Source organism: Mytilus californianus, unplaced genomic scaffold (genome assembly GCF_021869535.1).
Source record: "Mytilus californianus isolate M0D057914Y unplaced genomic scaffold, xbMytCali1.0.p SCAF_8, whole genome shotgun sequence".
NCBI classification, from domain to species: domain Eukaryota; kingdom Metazoa; phylum Mollusca; class Bivalvia; order Mytilida; family Mytilidae; genus Mytilus; species Mytilus californianus.
The window spans coordinates 57295373-57315683 of NW_026262734.1; the positions used below are offsets into that span (position 1 = coordinate 57295373).

Sequence of the window (20311 nt, forward strand, 5' to 3'; positions counted from 1 at the left end):
GTTTCTTACAATTTAGTTACAAATATAAAACTATTGCAGTATGTAATAAAAAAAAAATTAGACAACTTGAAATAAAATTTGCTGATACTATATACACTATCTTTAGGGTAACATCGATAATTATAATCTGGTCTGATATACTCCATGGGCAGAAGCCATGATAATTAGACAATATTTACAAACTGTATGCAGTCAGTACCGCTAACCTGTCAAGTATAAAAACTAGAGGCTCTAAAGAGCCTGTGTCGCTCACCTTGGTCTATGTGCATATTAAACAAAGGACACAGATGGATTCATGAAAAAATTGTGTTTTGGTGATGGTGATGTGTTTGTAGATCTTACTTTACTAAACATTCTTAAAAACTTTACAAAATTTATGAAAATTGTAAAAAATTGACTATAAAGGGCAATAACTCCTTAAGGGGTCAATTGACAATTTTGTCATTTGACTTATTTGTAGATCTTACTTTGCTGTACATTATTGCTGTTTACAGTTTATCTCTATCTATAATAATATTCAAGATAATAACCAAAAGCTGCAAAATTTTCTTAAAATTACCAATTCAGGGGCAGCAACCCAACAACGTGTTGCCTGATTGGTCTAAAAATTTCAGGGCAGATAGATCTTGACCTAATAAACAATTTTATTCCGTCAGATTTGCTCTAAATGCTTTGGTTTCAGAGATATGAGTCAAAAACTGCATTTTACCCTATGTACTATTTTTTAGCCATGTCGGCCATCTTGGTTCGCGGGCGGGGTCATCGGACACATTTTTTTAAACTAGATACCCTAATGATGATTGTGGACAAGTTTGGTTAAATTTGTCTTAGTAGTTTCAGAGGAGAAGATTTTTGTAAAAGATTACAAAAATTTACGAAAATGGTTAAAAATTGACTATAAAGGGCAATAACTCCTTAAGGGGTCAACTGACTATTTTGGTCAAGTTGACTTATTTGTAGATCTTACTTTGCTGAACATTATTGCTGTTTACAGTTTATCTCTATCTATAATAATATTCAAGATAATAACCAAAAACGGCAAAATTTCCTTAAAATTACCAATTCAGGGGCAGCAACCCAACAACAGGTTGTCAGATTCATCTGAAAATTTCTGGGCAGATAGATCTTGACCTGATAAACAATTTTACCCAGTCAGATTTGCTGTAAATGCTTTGGTTTCAGAGATATAAGCCAAAATCTACATTTTACCCCTATGTTCTATTTTTAGCCATGGCGGCCATCTTGGTTGGTTGGCTGGGTCACCGGACACATTTTTTAAACTATATACCCCAATGATGATTGTGGGCAAGTTTGGTTTAATTTGGCCCAGTAGTTTCAGAGGAGAAGATTTTTGTAAATGTTAACGACGACGGACGACGACGACGACGACGACGACGGACGACGGACGCCAAGTGATGAGAAAAGCTCACTTGGCCCTTTTGGCCAGGTGAGCTAAAATGATGTTCAAATCAACTGTTTTTCAAGACAACATCACCAGGAACTATCGATATTAAGTACCTTTCTTCAAGGGAACCAATCCCACTGAATCATTTGAGCAATATCCCGTAACCCGAAGGCTAAGTTTATTAAAAACACCATCTTTTTTTAGATGCATCATGTTCAATTAAAAAAAATCAATAGTTATAACCCGTTATTTTTGGTTAAACAAATTTAAGCTTTTCTTACCGTTTTTGACGGCAGGCATTACCAATAATCCGTATTAATTATTTTAAAAGATAAGGTATGTTCAGGCTTCTTTATATGATCCCTTGAGTAAAATAACCATTAAAAACCAAGGATTGACTGGGTTATAAAGATATGGATAGCTTGGTTTTCTCCTATCTGTCAGTAAAACCCATAATTGAGTGGAGAGCAACCCAACGACAAAAAAAAAATATTAAGATATCTAGATGCCAACGTGCCAGTGTCTTTACAATATGCCAAGCTTTGAATCGCCCCGAGATACAAAAAAAAAATGTTAGTAATATAACAGCGGCTATCGGAGACCTATCAATAAACAACATATCCTCAAAAAAATATATGCGATTTACTAGCTGTTCAAAATCAACCACTGTGAGAGTTTCTCATATGGGGCGGATACATTTGACATTTCAAAAGTTGCTTTTTACTTCCCACTCCATAACAATCTATTTAGTAATACAAACTTATGAAATACTTAAGATAGCAACAAAATAGATAAAAAATAAAAAGACAAAATAAAATATCAGTCTGCAGTAATGTTCCACTGCTGAACGTCCTCTAGAGACACAAAATCCTCGTCATTGTTTACCCCGCTATTTGAACCTTTGTCATCCTCATCTGAACTAATGAGTGGCTCTGCTTTTGCTAAAAAGTCGATGTCTGCATATGGTGTCCTGTTGTCTGCTCCATGAATCAAATATTTACCTTTTGGTTGTTCACGACCAAATTCAACCTCAACATAATTCAATTCAGATGAACATGTTGCCTGAAATAAAAGTTATTGATTGTGAACGCATGGCAGTTGTGTTAATATTGACCGTCTTTATACATGCATTCAACAAATTGTTCGTTCGATTTGTTGGATAATAATATTAAATCAGTCACTGTGACGTCATAAACATTTTAAATTGAATAAGTTGACCTAACCCTACAATTTAACACATAAGTAAAACCCCAAAAAACTAAGACCAAGGAAGATTTACATTTATGTGTAGATGAATGATGCTTTAATTATTTAAGATTACGACATTGTTATACACAGTATAAAAAACTTATTCATTCGTCGATAGCAACCTTCACACGAAAGGATTACAACGAAAAGAAAATCGAAAAAAAAGAAAAAAACGACACTCGAGCTGATTTGTAATTCTAATGTAGAGGAACCACTATCAAACTAGTGATTTTGATCAAAACGATTCCAGCTTTCCAATTCCTCAATATTTATATATGTTCTACTCCATCTCATCTAAACTGCATTTTAACGGGAATGCTTTTATACATATAACATTTATAACAGTAAACGACAAAGGCTTTCGTCACATAAACATAAATGACTGAACAAAAAAGAAGGCAGAAGATACCAAGTAGAAAAAAACAACTCATAAGTGGAGAGAAACTGACAATGCCATAGCAAAAAATTAAAGACGACAAAAAAGACATACACAATACACTCCATTGATAACTGAAGACTGAGCAATACAAACATAAAAAAAACTGGGGTGATCCCAGTAGCTCCAAAAGGGTAAGCAGATCCTGTTCCACTAGTGACAATCAAAGTCTTGTAAATATAACGACTCAATTTTGCGTTCTTATTCCATCTTGCGGCTGCATCGACATGATATTAAATAAAAAGTATCCGTCATGCATGTGTACGTTCAACTCTGACACACTGCTTCAACAAAAAAGGTCAAATTTTTGAAAAACTTCTTAACGATATATACAACTATTCCTAATTCAACTAACATTAAGTTAAATAATTTTAAAACCTTTAAAGGTAACTCATTATTAGATAGATAATGCATCGACGGTCTTCCGTAAATAACTTAGTTCCAACAAAGGATACTAAATATTCTTATAAAGGCCAATATCGAGGTCTATTTTTTTTATATATAAATGAGTTATACCAGTTGACCTAATGTAGCCAGATTAAACATGTCAAAACTCTTATGAATTTGCCTCATGAATATATAGGTTTACTGATATCCTTACAATATTCGTTTTCCATTGTTTTGCATCTGTAAGCTCCACTTGACCTGTAATAAATTAATAACGTACAGTAAAGCGATCGAAATTGTTATTGTATATGATCTAAACTTATACATATATGGTATTTTCAGATTTACAGCGTAAAATTGGTGGTCAAATTAAGCAGCATACAAGTAAAGCTCATGACATGCAAAACATTCCTCCTTTCAAAATAAATAAGGATATATACATAAAAAAGGCAACCAAAAACTAGGAAAACTTCCTTACTACTTACTTCTTTTGCCTTCTCCAGCAATATTGTACGTCACATTTTTTCTGTCTAACATTTGCTCGCGTCTGTTAATCGAAGAATATACATCTGTTCTGACACCAGATGTTGATGGTGATGCGTCTAGATCATTGGTAGACCCATACAGATTGTTTACAATTTCTCCAGCTTTAAATAAATAAGAGAACAATTTACCTGTAATTCATGTCATATTGCTTCAAGTTTTTGTCTACTTTCGAACCTTCGACCAGATTTTAAAAAGTCCACATGCGTATGATGTCGTTTTCCAGTTGAGATGAATTATGTACTCTACAGCAACGTACCTAGATTTTTTTTTTATTTCCAGTTGAATTTTTAAACGTTTAATGCAACATGCAAATCCGTAGTAACACAATAAAAGCATTACTATCAAAAGTGTGAACTAACTTACAATTGATGGGCCAAATGTAATTTAAATTGAGACGTCCGGACCTTTGACATAACTGATGCTCATACGTAGGTTCTGTAGACTGTTGATAGTCTTTTTGTCGTTTTTTTTTTTTTTTTTTTTTTTTTGCCTTACTTAGGATTCTGCTTCTCTTGAATGCCAATACTATATGACTATATATTGTATATCTAAAGAAAATATCGGACGTACAAAATAGTAATAACATGATTCCAAGTAGATTATGTCGCGTTTAACAAGAAACAAGCTCAAATTAAGGTAACTAAACATTAAGGATACATTATCATTTTGTCTCTGGTAGACAGTTGTCCCATTGACAATCTTATCACATCTTCTTTTTTTTCTATATTATACATGTATGTTTATGAGATAGACCAGATACGAACTGCAACGTATCAGTTACGTCGAAAGGAAAGACGTCTCTAGTGCGGATAAAAATTAAATAATTAGAAGTTTAAGAATCAAATAATATATAACAAAGTAAAATTCACCTTTCATAAGATAAGAAATTAATATAAAAATAGGTTGCAGCTCTTACAGGCCAAATCGACCTTATATGCATTTTGCTGTTTTGTTTAGATCCTTTTTGGTTATATAGATCCTAACTCTCCAGCGTATTAAAGCATATCTAGCTTTCAAATGTTAACATTTTAGCGTTCCAGATGACGGTAAATCCAGAAGGGCACTTCTTACGCACGAAATTTATAAATTGTTTATTTTATTCATGGAAACAATATGATTAAGTCATCTCTTTACCTGATTCGTGTTGATCGTTTTCTCTAGCACCGCTACAAACAACAATAAACATACTTTTTATTTTGTTCAATGAATATTAATTGTAAAATGCATAATGTCCAAAATCAAGATACACGTCGTTAAATTTAAGTTTTCATAATTATGATATTCTGTGTTGGTGGCAGATCTTTGATTGTCCTTTCAAAATTTATTCACTAGTGGTCAACATTTGCGAGCAATTTACTTCTTGAAATTGTGAATGTCTAGTGTTGAAGACATTGACTTCAATAATGTCTTAATTAGTAATAAGAAGAGGTGGTATGAGTGCCATTGATACAACTCTTCATCCAAGTCACAATGTGTAAAAAGTATACAACGGTCTAATCTATATAAAAAGTTTGTTGGATTGTTGTTTCATCGAGGCATACAAATCTCCTTTTCATTTGTACTGTATGCAAACTATCTTTCATTTGTAAAAGACAAGTGTTTTCGATAGATTCGGTAATCAGAGTAGACAGTGATGTGTAATCGAATAATAACCTAGAGTTCAAATTGCATACAGTTTGTCTATTTTCTGATTTCGTATTTAATCTTAGACTAGAAAACGTGAATATATGTACAGAAACTATTAAAAAGGTGCATATATTTGTTTAATAGAGAAATGGAGAGGTATTAAACAGTGTTAAACATTTTATTCAGTAAGGAGTAGAAAATTTAGTGCAAATGTTTTACACATTTTTTAAATATATAAATCAAAGGTTTAGGAGTCTTCATGCAGAACTTACACAAACGTAACATTTCAAGCTATAAAAGACTGAAATTCATTAAACTGTTTTAAAGGATAGTCGACCGCAGATTTCTCACTGTACAGTGGAATATGCTAATTTTGAATCCTGGTTTAATACTTATTTTTGAAATCGAGCGAATAAAAAATAAGCACAGCATGGTAAGTAATCGTCTTGTTAAGTCAGTATACAATGTGAGAAGTGTGCAAATTGGTCACTATATTTCGCATTATCTTTCTGTCAGGCGACACAATAGATATTTGTAGTTGTATCGAACATGTTCCATGTTGAAAATGGTAGAACTTTACGATAGAAAACTTTAAATAAAAAAGTGAACTCTGAAAAAAAGGGTTTGAGAGACAACAACAAAGTCATACGCAAAAAGCATGTTTGTTCACATTCAATCACAAGGCATGACAACCTTGTCTGTGTTACACCCTACAACCTAGTACGTCTTTTAAAGATTTATATTGCTTAGTTTTTCCCTATTGTAGTTGAAGATTCAAAATTACACACCAATTACACACACATGCTTCTTTGGATTTAACTGAATGGAAATGATACTAAGAAAAATCAATGACGCTTTTTATTACATATAGAAATACGGTATGGCTAAAAGAAACTTTGTCAAGAAGGGAAGGAACAATTATCGATTTCATAACAAGAAATGCTATGGTCACCGTGGTGAATATATTTCATGCATTTTTTCAATATTTTCAAAGTAATTAGGGCCTAGTATTGAGATAGTATAATCACTATCTGTGTCTTTGTACTTCAACAATTTGTCTACACGCAAACTCCAAAAGTATGGGAAGGTATGACATTTAGATTGGTGTCGTGCATAAAATGTAAACGCGCATATTATTTCTTTGGTGCCAACTGGCAATTCATTTTTAGAAATAACATATTCTTATGTTTAAAAATCTGAAATAGTGAGAAATACTATTTGTAATCGGCAAAAAAATAAAATGAAGAAACATCTTTATGAGCTAGGAATTATTAAAAATTGATAGGTATATTATATCAAATTGATTCGTAGTGTTGCAATAGATTTTTTAAAAATTGGAATAGTTGGCAGAAATTTTTTTAGTTTTTGTTAAAGCATCACAACAATGTAGTGACACATCAGTGTGCTAGGTTTTCAACCAAAAATGAAATATAGATTCAATACATATTCCTAATAATATAAAATTTGAAGAAAAACAAATGACGAAGAAAAAGTTTCGGTTAAAGAATCACAAATTTTGAAAAAGTCTTTTTCTTCTTGGATTGCAACAATAATTGATATACAAATATGATGGGATGTTCAAAATTATACCCCTTGTAAAGATTCCTCTTAGCAACACAGGTTTTAGTTTAAAAAAACACAATACATTAACGGTACGAACTTTTGTGCACCAGATGCGCATTTCGACAATACATGTCTTTTCAGTGATGTTCGATGCCAAAACACTTGAATATCCAAAACTTACTGAATAAAGAATAAGCTTTTGAACCAAAAGAGGAAAAAATATAGCTAAAGCCGGGCAAAGAATTATAGCTTTGCATGAGGGAGATATATTCCAAAATTTTAAACAATTTCCAAACTTTTGTAACAGCAAATTTTAATAACAAAATATACGTATTTTCATGTCCGTACCGACGTTTCGAAACACATCCTTTTGATATTTGATTTCAATGAAAATTGAAATAAAGGTATAATTTGCTATTACAATTTCATTCCTTGCACGTAAAATGTCTGTCGGCAACTATTTTTAAATATGTAGCTGCCAAAAATTCACTAACATCTTTTTAACATTGGATTTCAATGAAATTGATATATAGGTATAATATGCTATTCAAAATTTATTAACGTGGATGTGGATTATTTTAACGACCCTTCAAGAAATGTAGCCTTGAGAGCGCTTCCAAAGCAATTTTCCATATAATTACTATTTCCAAGGGACATAACTCCTTTGTAAAATGTTGATAGGCGCTGATTTTTGAACTTGTTCGAGACATTGCTGGTATCAAAATTTGATATAAATAAACTCATCATAGATACCAGGATTAAATTTTGTATTTACGCAAGACGCGCGTTTCGTCTACAAAAGACTCATCAGTGACGCTCGAATCCAAACAAGTTTAAAAAGCCAAATAAAGCACGAAGTTGAAAAGCATTGAGGACCAAAATTCCTAAAAGTTTTGCCAAATACAGCTAAGGTAATCTATTCCTGAGGTAGAAAAGCCTTAGTATTTCAAAATTTCAAAAGTTTTGTAAACAATTAAACACAGCAACACTTTTTAAAATAATTTTAAGAAAACAACCTTCCGGTCTCCTCATTTCATTTATCGTGAAGAAAATGAAAACACATTTAATGTTTTTATAAATTTTTCAATATATGATAAAGCCGTGTTATTTTCAAATTGATTTTGTCATTATTACAGATCATGTACATTCTAATATGAATGAGCTTATACATGGAACTACTTGATTATATTGGAAAAAAAACTTGCATCTAAATCACCATATTATCTTTCATAACATATTACTTCAGTTTGGAATAACTCTACTTTAACATAGAAATAATCCAAATTTGCCGGCGAAGACAGTTGTGTATATTGAAGGCATGTTTTGTTACAGTAAGATTTATTAAAAAAGACGTTAGGAAGAGACATGCGCAAAACAATGATTTTTTTAAAGAACAGTACATCAAATGTAATGTTTTTCTCCAAAATTGAATGCTCCAAAGTAGGCAGTTATTAATTTACGGATTATTTCGACTCAATCACAAGGGTTGCATACTGTTAATTTGAAGTATATCAAAATACGTTACCTATGTGATTCCTTTTTCTTTGCTTTTTGAAATAATGCAAACAAATTTTAAAGGAATATTATACTTTTAAGTTAGTTTGACGTGCAATCTGAATGAAATGAAAAATCACGTATAAACGCTGAGCATACAATGGAAAGATAACGCATCGTTCTATTTTCCGTTTTAGAGAATTCTCTGGTTTAGTTGTAATGATACACAACATCAAAATACTTAAAGGCTGAAATTTCTTTGGCTGATGATATAAACACCAGAACAGAAAGTAGAACGGAGTGATGTCAGATCATTATCAGATAAGCTTGAACACATGATCCATATTTATATCAGATTGTTTGACGTGTAACACAATGTTTGATTTAAACTTAAAATTTCCCCACATAAATGAGATTAGCAAAGTCTCTCTCTAGTTAGAACTATTTCACTTGAAAGGTCCTGTAAAGACAACTATTCCCTATATGCTACGTTCAATTCATGATTTGTGCAATTAGTTTAAGACGGTGTTTACATTGTTTTATGTACAATGCTGGCAAGGTTTGTTTTAATGGTCTGAGATTAAAACAAATCGATTGAATGCAAAAAGAGCGATTTGTAAGAGTATTGAACAGTATCCAAGTCTAAACTCTTAATTCATTATTTAGTTAAAATAAAAAAGCCTTATATACTGACTGATAGTTTGCGAACTAATTTTATTTAACAAACCCCATTGCATTTAAAAATTATGTATACATGCTAAGTTTAGTGCCTGGCAGGCTGGTAATATATTAACATTATACTTGACGCTGAACTAAATAAAATCATTCATTGTAGGTAGCCGTAAAGAGAAAATTCCCTTTTTTAATAACTTATGCAAGGATAATTAATGCGTTTTTAAGATCGGCGCATCTCTAATGATACTGTGGTTGCTACCTCTGAATCCATACTCAGTCTGCTATTCACGTGTAAATGAATTATAGAAAATATAATTTCATTTATTATTAACAAAATGACAAAGCCCAACATATCATAAAATCAGCCAAAACAAATGAAGACTTTAGTGCCTAAACATCATGACACAACATTTTATATAACGCATTGACAATTGCCACTGAACTATTTCATTATATAATAAAAATAAAACAAAAACAAAAAACATGACAATGAACTGAGTGTTTCTGAAATAACCTGTATCTCATGCATACTAAAGACAACACTTTTAGAAGTTGAATCAAAAGAAAACAAGTTTTGTTTTCTTTTCCGGAGTACCTGATATCACACCGGCTTTGTGAGGATCTGTGTTGATCAGTCTTTAGTTTTCTGTGTAATCTATTATATACTGTTGTCTGTATTTACGTTGTATTCATTTTAGCCGCGGTGTTGTCCTGTTGTATTTGACTTCGATTTTTTTTTTATGGTCCCCTTAGTATCTTTTGCCTTCTTTTTAAAACTGAATCTGCTACATTAATATCAGGACTGCACACATGATTCAAGAAGTAGAACGTCTGATGTTGTAAAATTAGTTTTCAAATTTCAAAGCAGAAAACGTTTTAACAGCATAATTTATAGATAATGCTAAAAAAAGTATAAATGAAAAATGATGCACCGGTAAAGTTGGAATCTTCCTTTTTTTTTTGGAATGCCGATGAGTAAATCGGTCATATGATAATTAGGAATAGATCGCCAAAAACGGAAATTTCTTTAAAGTCACTGTAACGATGATCTGAACAATCGTCATCACAACATGTTTACTTGTTGCCTCGCCTCACGGTGAGAAGCTATTAGTTTCATTCGATATTCACGCGATCTTGAAATTATTACATAACAAATACCGGTTAAGATTGGTTGCGTTATGATGTTGCAAAATTGTTTTTTTTTTTTGTTTTTTTTGTTTTTTTTTTTTGTGGCTAGAATGAGATATTCAGAATTTTGAACCTGTCATGGACTGGAGACGTTATTAAAAACGGAAGATAGGGTATTAAATTACAACATGAGTATTCAAGACCCGACCGACACTTTTTACTTCATGTTTGTTTTTGGATGCACATTGTTGGTTGAGCGCTGACGTATTTAATTACGCATTTCCTCTGCTTAATTTATCAACAGTATACAAGATTCGTTTTCCTATGTTCGATATTTAATGATATATCATCAGTCATAATAATCATGTATGAAAAGACACCTTTCTCTGTTCACTGATGGGTTTAGTTAGTTCTGGTTACTTTTATTTTACTATCATATAATACAATTTAGAAATCCTTGGTCACGAAAGAGCATCCAAAAAGAACAACAACACAGCAAACATGTAAATAAAGACACTGATGTGTGTGAAACCCTCGAAAAATGAATACTTTTGTTTTTTCTGGTTAACATTGCTATATTTTGCATCATACTAGATCTAGTGTATAACATGTAGATTATTGCCTTTTATTGATCTGACGGTCAAAGTCCAAAAAATATGGAATAAAAGAAGAAAATTGTACGGTATCCTACTATCACTTATTCAAACAAATGTGGAAAGTTTCCAGTAAAGAATTCAAGCATACGCAATTGATGGTACAATATGTAAACATTTTACTCTAATCTGACATTTAAGTCTCGCAACTCTGGAAAGCCGACCCAGAAAATCATCCAAATCAAAAGGGCTTCAATTTATCAATCCTTAAAGAATGTAAAATGTTTAGGAAATCAATCAAAGAATATTAGTCTAAGAGTAAGTGCATGGTAGGCGAAACATGTTCTCAAATCAAACGGTTAAGTCTTGTAACTCTGAAAAGACATCACCAAAGAATTTTTCTGTCAATCCTGATATTGCGTCAACATTACCAACCATGCGAGGGCTTTATAGCCAGTCAATGTCGATAAACTCATCCTTCATTATCGTTAAAACTTGTGTGGGAATTATTAACAATAATATTGAGATTTTGTAAGTGGTAGTGAGGAACATGTGGATGGACGGATTTCGGTATTCCACCATAGGTCCCGTTGAAGATCGTCGTTTAATACCACACTTATAATTATATACACAAATGGGATATATTACATCTTCCTAATACGTAAACAACCATATCGTCCACATCTTACTTCAAAGTATGATACTGCAAAGAACTCCACAGCTTTTCAGAGAGCTTAAACTTTATGTTTGTCAAAACAAACCTTTTTTCAAGCGCCACCATATAACAAGAAGACAGCCAGATATGATAACTGCAAGAATAAAACCGAAGATATATCGCCTTCCAGATACTTTAATATCATCTGAAATATAGAAATTGCGAGTAATTAGCTATGCGTGAAGAATTTAGGTTATTAGTAAAAATTCTATATAAGATCATGTTGATTGGGATACGTCTTGCATTTTGTACATGCAGATTGATATAATATATAAATCACAAAGAACTAATAATATGTCCTTCAAGAGGAGTGCACGGGTTTTCTTTTTTGATTGCTTTTAATCTTTGTTAACCATTCAGACGCTTCTAATTGTTCAATTTACTAGTGCGTCTTTAATGGGCATGATGAAGACGTATTCCGAAATAAAACAATGCCTTTTATAATAAAAGCCTGTTCATATTTCCTGCACATTTGAAAACCCAATACATTTGTAGAATGAGTAATTTCTATATAAAAATATACCAAGTATAGGTTATAAAACACCGTTTTATTTGAAATCGAACATATACCCTGTTCGGATAGTTTTGGAAATGTTATCAAAAGAATTTTACCTGCAGCGTTCGGTGGTTCATCTAATGCTCCTACAATGTATGTACACTTAAAATAAATTGATAGCAATTAATTAGATTGACATATAAAAATAGTTTAAAAAAATATATTAACCCCCCCCCCCCAATATTTTACTTAATAAGGAATACAAGTATACAAATTCATATAAGGAAACAATGTAAAAACATGTCGTACATATACGAAGGCCAAGACGACAGGCTTTACAAAACAAAATAAAGCATTTGTTTTCTTTGAAATCATGTTGCTTAATACATGTACAAGTTATCTTTTTCTCATCTAATTATATTTTACATTAATGAGTTTAACAGCATATATGTCTGACGTTTTAATCTTTTACGAATTATTGATGTTTTTGTCCAGATCAGAAAAAAATATTGACTTCAATAAACTTACTTGAAGACTTGAGCGACACTTCAAATATACTTCTCCCAAATTGATTTGAAATTTCAACTGCATAGGTTTGAAAATCTTTATTTATAATTTGCGGTAATAGAATCTCGCATTCATAACCGGATACATTGACTAACTGTCCATGGAACTCTGTTTCAGCTTCAGATGAAGCGCAGGTCTTGTTTGCTAGAAGATCTTTACTAGCATTAAACCACTTTGCCGTAGATATGTTTGAAGAACTTAAAACAAATATACTAATAGTGGAGGTTTTATTGATATCTCCATAAAAAAGACGTGTCGTTGGTTTTTCTAATACTGGTTTATCTATAATTTAATGGCAGAAATTTTATATAAGATAGAAAATTATTACCTTTTTACCTCCTAATAAACATTTGGTAACAATTTTGTAATTATCTAGGTCAAATCGAAAAATCAACCGTTATGAAGTTGACAAATGGTTCCCTCGATCCAGTAAACATATACATGTGTAATCTCACTAAATAACTTAAAATTGATATTTATATTTCACTCTTCTATCCCTACAAATTTGTAAAAAAAAATCAACAGAAACAGATAAGTCTGCCTCATATATTGACAGTATATCTAGTAATTTACAATGAAGGTGAGTCAAGGACCAAACTTTACAAAAAAGTGTTTTTTTCAGCTTCCCGTAGCAACATTCCAGCACCGTATGCATATGGAGTAAATAAAAGATGAAAGCAACACGTTATATAACTTTCATGTGTATAAAGCGCTTTTCTGGATTTACCTTCATCAGGAACGCTGAAAGCCAATGATTTATAAGAACCGAAACAATTGAAGAGCTACATGTATATAATCAAAAAGAACTTTAAAAAAAGCTAAATCCATCTAAGGGAGTTGAAAGCTTAGTATCTTTATAATTCCAAAATTTATAAAATCTCCCAGTTGATATGATATTCAAAATCTTGCGTTTTCTATCATGATTTCCGTGATAGAGAAAGTGCGGACACAATCACGCATTAGTTGGCCGTTGTGGAATATCCGGGCTACAGATGACCACAGATATGTTCCAGTTGATACGAAATGTCAATGCTTGTATTTCCTATCATCATTTCCTTGATAGAGGGTGGCTGCTCACAAGGAAGCTATTAAACCAAGAATTCCAAGTGGTGAAGTTAACATCATCCCTTCGTAAATTTTACGAACGCCATCACGAGTCGGTCGACCATTATGGAATATCCGTTTCACTAATGATAGCGGATATGTTCCTAATGTCGTAACTACAACCCCGTCCACTTTTCACGAATATGACCTTCAAAATTAAGACTTATTACTTGGTGTGTACTAACATGAACAACACGACTGGTGCCCATGTGGAGCAGGATCTGCTTACCCTTCCGGAGCATCTGAGATCACCCCCAGATTTTTGTGGGGTTAGTGTTGCTCAGACGTTAGTTTTCTATTGTGTGTTTTGTGTTCTATTGTTTGTCTGTCGGTCTTTTTCTCTTTTAGTGATGGCATTGTCAGTTTATTTTCGACTTATGAGTTGGAATGTCCCTCTGGCATCTGTTGCTTCTCTTTTCCAATTGTTGTAACTACTATCCCGTCATCTTTTCGTCGATTGTAACATCAACCAATGTGTACTTGCTATGAGCAACATGACAGACTGGCGGTGCCACTAGTGGAGCAAGATCTGCGTAACACTCAAGAGCACTGGAGATAACCCCAATCAAAATGGGGTTTCTGTGTCTCAGTCATTCTTTATAGGTAGCGCGTTTTGAACTTTTTGTCGTCTTTCGTTTTTTCTTTGCCATGGCGTTGTCAGTTCTCATCGAGTTTTGAATATCATCTTTGTAGCATCCGTTTGTTATTATATATGACATATCATTCGAAGTTAGCTAAAATTTCAAACGCATTTGATTTTCCACGTTTTAAGTTACTATCCCACGTGCCGAACTGCGCTTTTCTACTGAAATGAATATCATTAATAGCTTTTATTAAATAGCCGGTTTGTTTTTCTTTTGTTTTCATAGGAAGCCGAATCTAGTGAAAACATGCCAGATTCTTAAGAATCTAGCGAATGTTTGCACCTCACTTGATATTCAGACCCCTTTTTATCCTTGTGTTACTGATTTATCATTATCATTCATTATCGTTACTATTGATTTATAAGTTTAAATAAACATATTATTGGCCTTTTTGGTAATATCAGCTCTTCAGCTTTTTTGGAAGGTTTTAGATTTCCTAATATTTTTGAAGCGAGTATCATTGAAGAAACATCATTTGTCGAAATGCGAGTCTTTTAATGATCTATACATGTATACTTTTGAATAGATATTTCACAGTGTTGTTTCGATCGAAATTATAATTGTGCAAAATAGCATATTAACTTCAAAATGATATTATATCTCAATTTCTGTATGTCTGTCAAATTTAAATAGGGTTTATTACAATACCTTCAACGATTACTGTGATTTTTCCACTCTGCCATAAATTGTCGCTCTCGTCTGAAATGCCATTTGTTACATTACACGTATATACACCACTGTCCTCGTACGAATGATCTTTTCTTGTGGGATTATCTGGTAATATCAAATTTCCATTGGCATCTCCATTAAGATCTCTAATCCAATCGTGATTGTATGTGTGATGTTGCCATGCACTAAACGTATATCTTTCTGGTTCACCTGATGCATTGCATTTCAGAATTCTCGCTGTATTGTTTGTTCTGAAGATGACTTTCATGTCTTGAACAACAGGTGGATCTTGAAAATCAGAAAACAAAAACATAATGCGTATTATAAGCCCTATATCATTTTTTTTTACTGAAAAATGAGTTATAGGTCAGGTTTACTCTGCAATAAGGACACGTACACATGCTTAACTGAGGTCTGGAGCTGGCATGTCAGTAACCGCCAGTAGTCCTTTGTTAATTTATGTATAATTGCGATTTTGCTTAGTTTCTTCTGTTACCTATTCTGACATTGGACTCGGACTTCTTTTCAGCTGAGGTTTACTGTGCGTATTGCCGTGTGTTTTTTAATTTTACATTGGCTAGTGGTATAAGAGGAGAGTTGAGATATCAAAAAACATGTTAAAGATCGCCGCATTTTTGCGCCTGTCCCAAATCAGGAGCCTCTGGCCTTTGTTAGTCTTGTATGTTTTTTTCTTTCTAATTTTAGTTCATTTATATGTTTCGGAGTTAAGTGTGACGTCCATTTTCACTGAACTTGTGCAAATTTTTGTTTAGTGACCAGCTGAAGCTCGCCTCCGGGTGCGGGATTTTCTCAGTGTGTTGAAGACCCATTGGTGGCTTTGAGCTGTTTTCTGCTCTTTGGTCGGGTTGTTGTCTCTTTGACACAGTCCCCTTTTCCATTCTCAAATTTATAAATTACATAAATAATGAAAAAAGGTAACATAAAGCTTATAGTAATTAAGAAATGCACTTAATCACAAAAATGTCACATTTTGTAGTATATCAGATGACAATAAATTTGTATTTCTATTCAGTGATGAAAATGTTTACTTTTACACTGCTATGATATTTGATTAAAAAGAAAATGTTTAATTCATCCTTAAAATGCATATTTATATTATGTTTTATGTTTTATGTTTTGTATGTTATATGCATATATACATGTATATATATATTCGTCAATATCATTAGTTAAAAAATAAAAACATGTGACCTCTAAACACAGCTTTTCATTCCATTTGAAAACGAAATATTTTAAGATTATAACAATTTGCTTTGTAACCACCTACATGCAAAGCAGCAGATGTAAATAACATGCTTTCCCTGCATACCAAGTTTGTATATAAGGTTGTAGAGTAAGTTTTGCGCAGGAATAACAACAATTTAGAAGTTACAAAGACGGCACTAATACCAATGATTCGAAGAAAGAATAAAAAGCAGTCAGAAAATTTTGATACCTAGCAGAAGATATATTTTCTTAAATTTCACACACTTTCACATACACATTAAGCAGACATTTAAACTCATCTCAACAGACCTACTCGAATGTCCATTCCTGCAACAGTATTTCCTTTTGAATTTAACAAATTACGGAATATCTTCACAGATGGCAACGGAAATGTTCCAATTGTCGTAACCAAGTCCCGTCCTCTTCTCCTCAAATGTATGATACCGAATTAGAATTATCACTGAGTTCGTTCTTATATGAGCAACACAAAACGGATGTCACATGTACATGTAAGCAAGATTTCCTTACATTAGAGAGCACTTGAGATCACCCTCGTTTTTTATGGCTCGTGTTGCTTAGTCTTTAGTTTTGTATGTTGTGTTGTGTATACTGTTATTTGTCTTTTGGTAGTTTTTCGTTGTTTACCATATCATTGTCAGTTCATTTTCGAATTATGATCTTGTTTATTCCTTTTGTATCTTTCATCTCCCTTTTGCCAAACAGTAAACCAGAATTAAAAAAAATAAATACTCACATTTGGTTTTCAATGTAACATCATGCTTTGTTCTGTTTTGGTCAATTCCAGATACGCAACGATAAGTGCCTTCATCTTTTATTGTAAGATTGTTTATAATCAAATTCTTGCAGTCATCAGTTACAAATACACCTGTAGATATCTGTCGCATTGCAATATTACAATCGGCCAATATTGCAAAAGAAGGAAGCTTTATCCATGTATATACGTTATTTGACGTTGGACATGTTATGGAAATATTTTTACCTTCACGGACATAAGCAATCGTACTTAGACCTATGTAAAAGAAGAAAATAGAAAATTGATGAGTGAGAACTTATTATTTTTTACAACGCAGCTGAGCAACCTTATTGGTATCCATTCTCTATTTCTTTATGTTGTAAGTAAAATGCATTGATAACATGTTTCACAACAACTAAAAAAAACGACTTTTGTATATTTAATCTTAATTACTTCTTGAATATTATTTATTTTTCAGGTTGATTAATCTTTCTACATAAAAGGAGGAAAAGAGAAAGCACAACGTATGGGTTGACATATACATAATATATTAATATATACAAAAAAAATATTAGGCATGTTTAAACAAATGATTAGATTTTAACAAAAGAGACAGTAGATAACAGTCGGAGAGAAACCGACAACACCATGGCTAAAACCGAAAAAAACGATGAAAAGACAAACAAGCCCGTACAACACTACATATCCGTAACTAAACACTGAGCAAAAAGGAACCCAGGTAAAACTAGGAATGATCACAGTTGGTCCGGAAGGATTAGTAGAATCTGCTCTACATGTGACACATGCCATGGTGATATAACACATATTGCTACCAATATATTAATCAATTTAATTGAAAAACTGCTTCTGCAGAACAGTACTGTTATTGACAGTTATATACACAGATTGAATGTTTGTAAAGCATATTGATACCAGGTGAGCAAAATATGTCCCTAAGAGATTCTTACACGTGGAATTATACCCAATGTATTATTTTGAAACTGAAGATAATAAACTTGTCATATTTGGAAATGCTTGCATAAGCATTCCAAGATTTGAAAATTGAAAAATTGACAGTTACTAGATATTTCATGATATAATGATCGTATGATATCATGAAATAAATATTTATGTTTTTAAAAAACATCAAAAGCATTTTTTCTAAATCCCATTTTCAAATTTGGTATTCCATTTAATTTCAAATCTGTTTTGTGTAAGAGTTTTATTACCAAAGTTGGCGTGTCGGTGTATATAGTCAATATGTATTTACAAAGGAGGCACATGTCATGATCACAACAGCCATTATGCAGTCACTGATACTACAAAATCCAAAGATCTTTTAGAGTACATAAATCTAAGACTCTTTCCTTGTCTTCTTGCAATAGTATTAAAACCTTTGACATTTCTACACTTTACACAAGTATTTCCCATTCCAAACTAAAAGACAAATTGAAAGAGTTGATACTGCTTTGTTTTATAATACAGAATGGCCTACGTAGATACACGTTTCTTGTCTTAGGGAGGGATAAATAGTGCTTTGTAAACAAAACACTCTGATTCAAACAAACAATGCTTTAAAACTGATATTATCAAGATGCTTGATCAAGTTGATTTCTTGATTGACAACATATTGTGTCTTTTTCAACAAACAATCGGCATTCCCATGGGGACCAACTGTGCTCCTCTTCTTGCCGACTTGTTCCTTTATTTATATCTTAGGAAGAAAGAAAAGAAGTTATCAGTATTATTTACCTTACTTTTCGCTATAAAGATGATGTTCATTCACTAAATAATTAAAAATTTTGTGACTATGTTGAACGCATTTATCCCATCGAACTTGAGATAAGAGATACACCAGAGATAGTTAAGTAGCCCTCATATATTGACTTGCATGTAGAAATCAACACTGATAATCGGTTGAAAACAAACTTCTACGACAAAAGAGATGATACCAGCTTCTAATTTGTGAACTTTCAATTTATATGTAGCAACATTCCAGCAGAACCTGGATACGGAGTATATATCTCCCATGGCGAGTTGATACGATATTCCCGGGCTTGTATTTCCTATCATGATTTCCTTGATTAGGGTTGCTGCTCGCAAGGAAGCTATTAAACCAAGAGTTGCAAGTGGTGAAGTTAATATCGTCCCTTCGTACATTTTACGGACGCCATCACGAGTTGGTTGACCGTTATGGAATATCCGTTTGACAGATGACAACGGATATGTTTCAATTGTCGTAACTACAATACCATCCCCTTTTCCCCGAATGTGATCTACCGAATTAGATTTATCAACAGGTTTGTACTAACATGAGCAACATGACAGGTGCCACATATGGAGCAGGATCTGCTTAACCTTCCTGAGCACCTGAGATCACCCCAGCTTTTGGTGGGGTTCGTGTTGCTCAGTCTTCAGTTTACTATGCTGTGTTTTGTGTACTGTTGTTTATCAGTTTATCAGTTTATCTACAACTTATGATTTTGAATGTCCCTTTGGAATCAATCATTTGCCTATCTTTTACAGTTCCATATACATTGAAATTACTACAAATAATGGAGGCTTGACCAGGATGGACTCCTTTCGAGTTACATTGAACTTGTATTCAATCGTAAGTTTTTAACTTAGTCGATCAAAAATTCAGAAATAATTTGTCACAGCTTGAAGAAATATTTGCAAGATACATTCATGTAAATACAATGCACTGCAAAAAAAAGGTAACTAAGATTTTTATATCAAATATTAGATGATCCCTCAAATTTGACAAAAAAGATTTATAAATAATTGAATCTCTGATTTGTATAATTATAAAACACGTGTAGTAAATTACATACCATTTTTATAAACAAATTATCCCTTATGTAATCCCGAGCATTTTGTAAGGAAACTACTCCTTATGTCATATCGTATCACGTAATGTTCCCGTATTACTTGATAACGTTTTTTCCATATGCAGTAACCTAAACACGATCTCTCTCATTGCGCAATGAATTAGGTGGGCGGACCTTATAATCATGTTCCTCTGATTGCTTTT

General features: G+C 32.6%; 1 long non-coding RNA gene across 1 annotated transcript; it reads right to left on the reverse strand.

Moving 5' to 3' along the window:
• Nucleotides 1-1756: 1756 nt before the first annotated feature.
• LOC127711640 (uncharacterized) lies at nt 1757-11954 on the reverse strand. The gene is made up of 6 exons (XR_007986818.1): nt 11863-11954; nt 8737-8758; nt 5157-5188; nt 3962-4123; nt 3691-3734; nt 1757-2467 (listed from the first exon to the last, which is right to left on the reverse strand). It is a non-coding gene; the product is annotated as an uncharacterized LOC127711640 (long non-coding RNA).
• Between the last annotated feature and the right edge of the window lie 8357 nt (nt 11955-20311).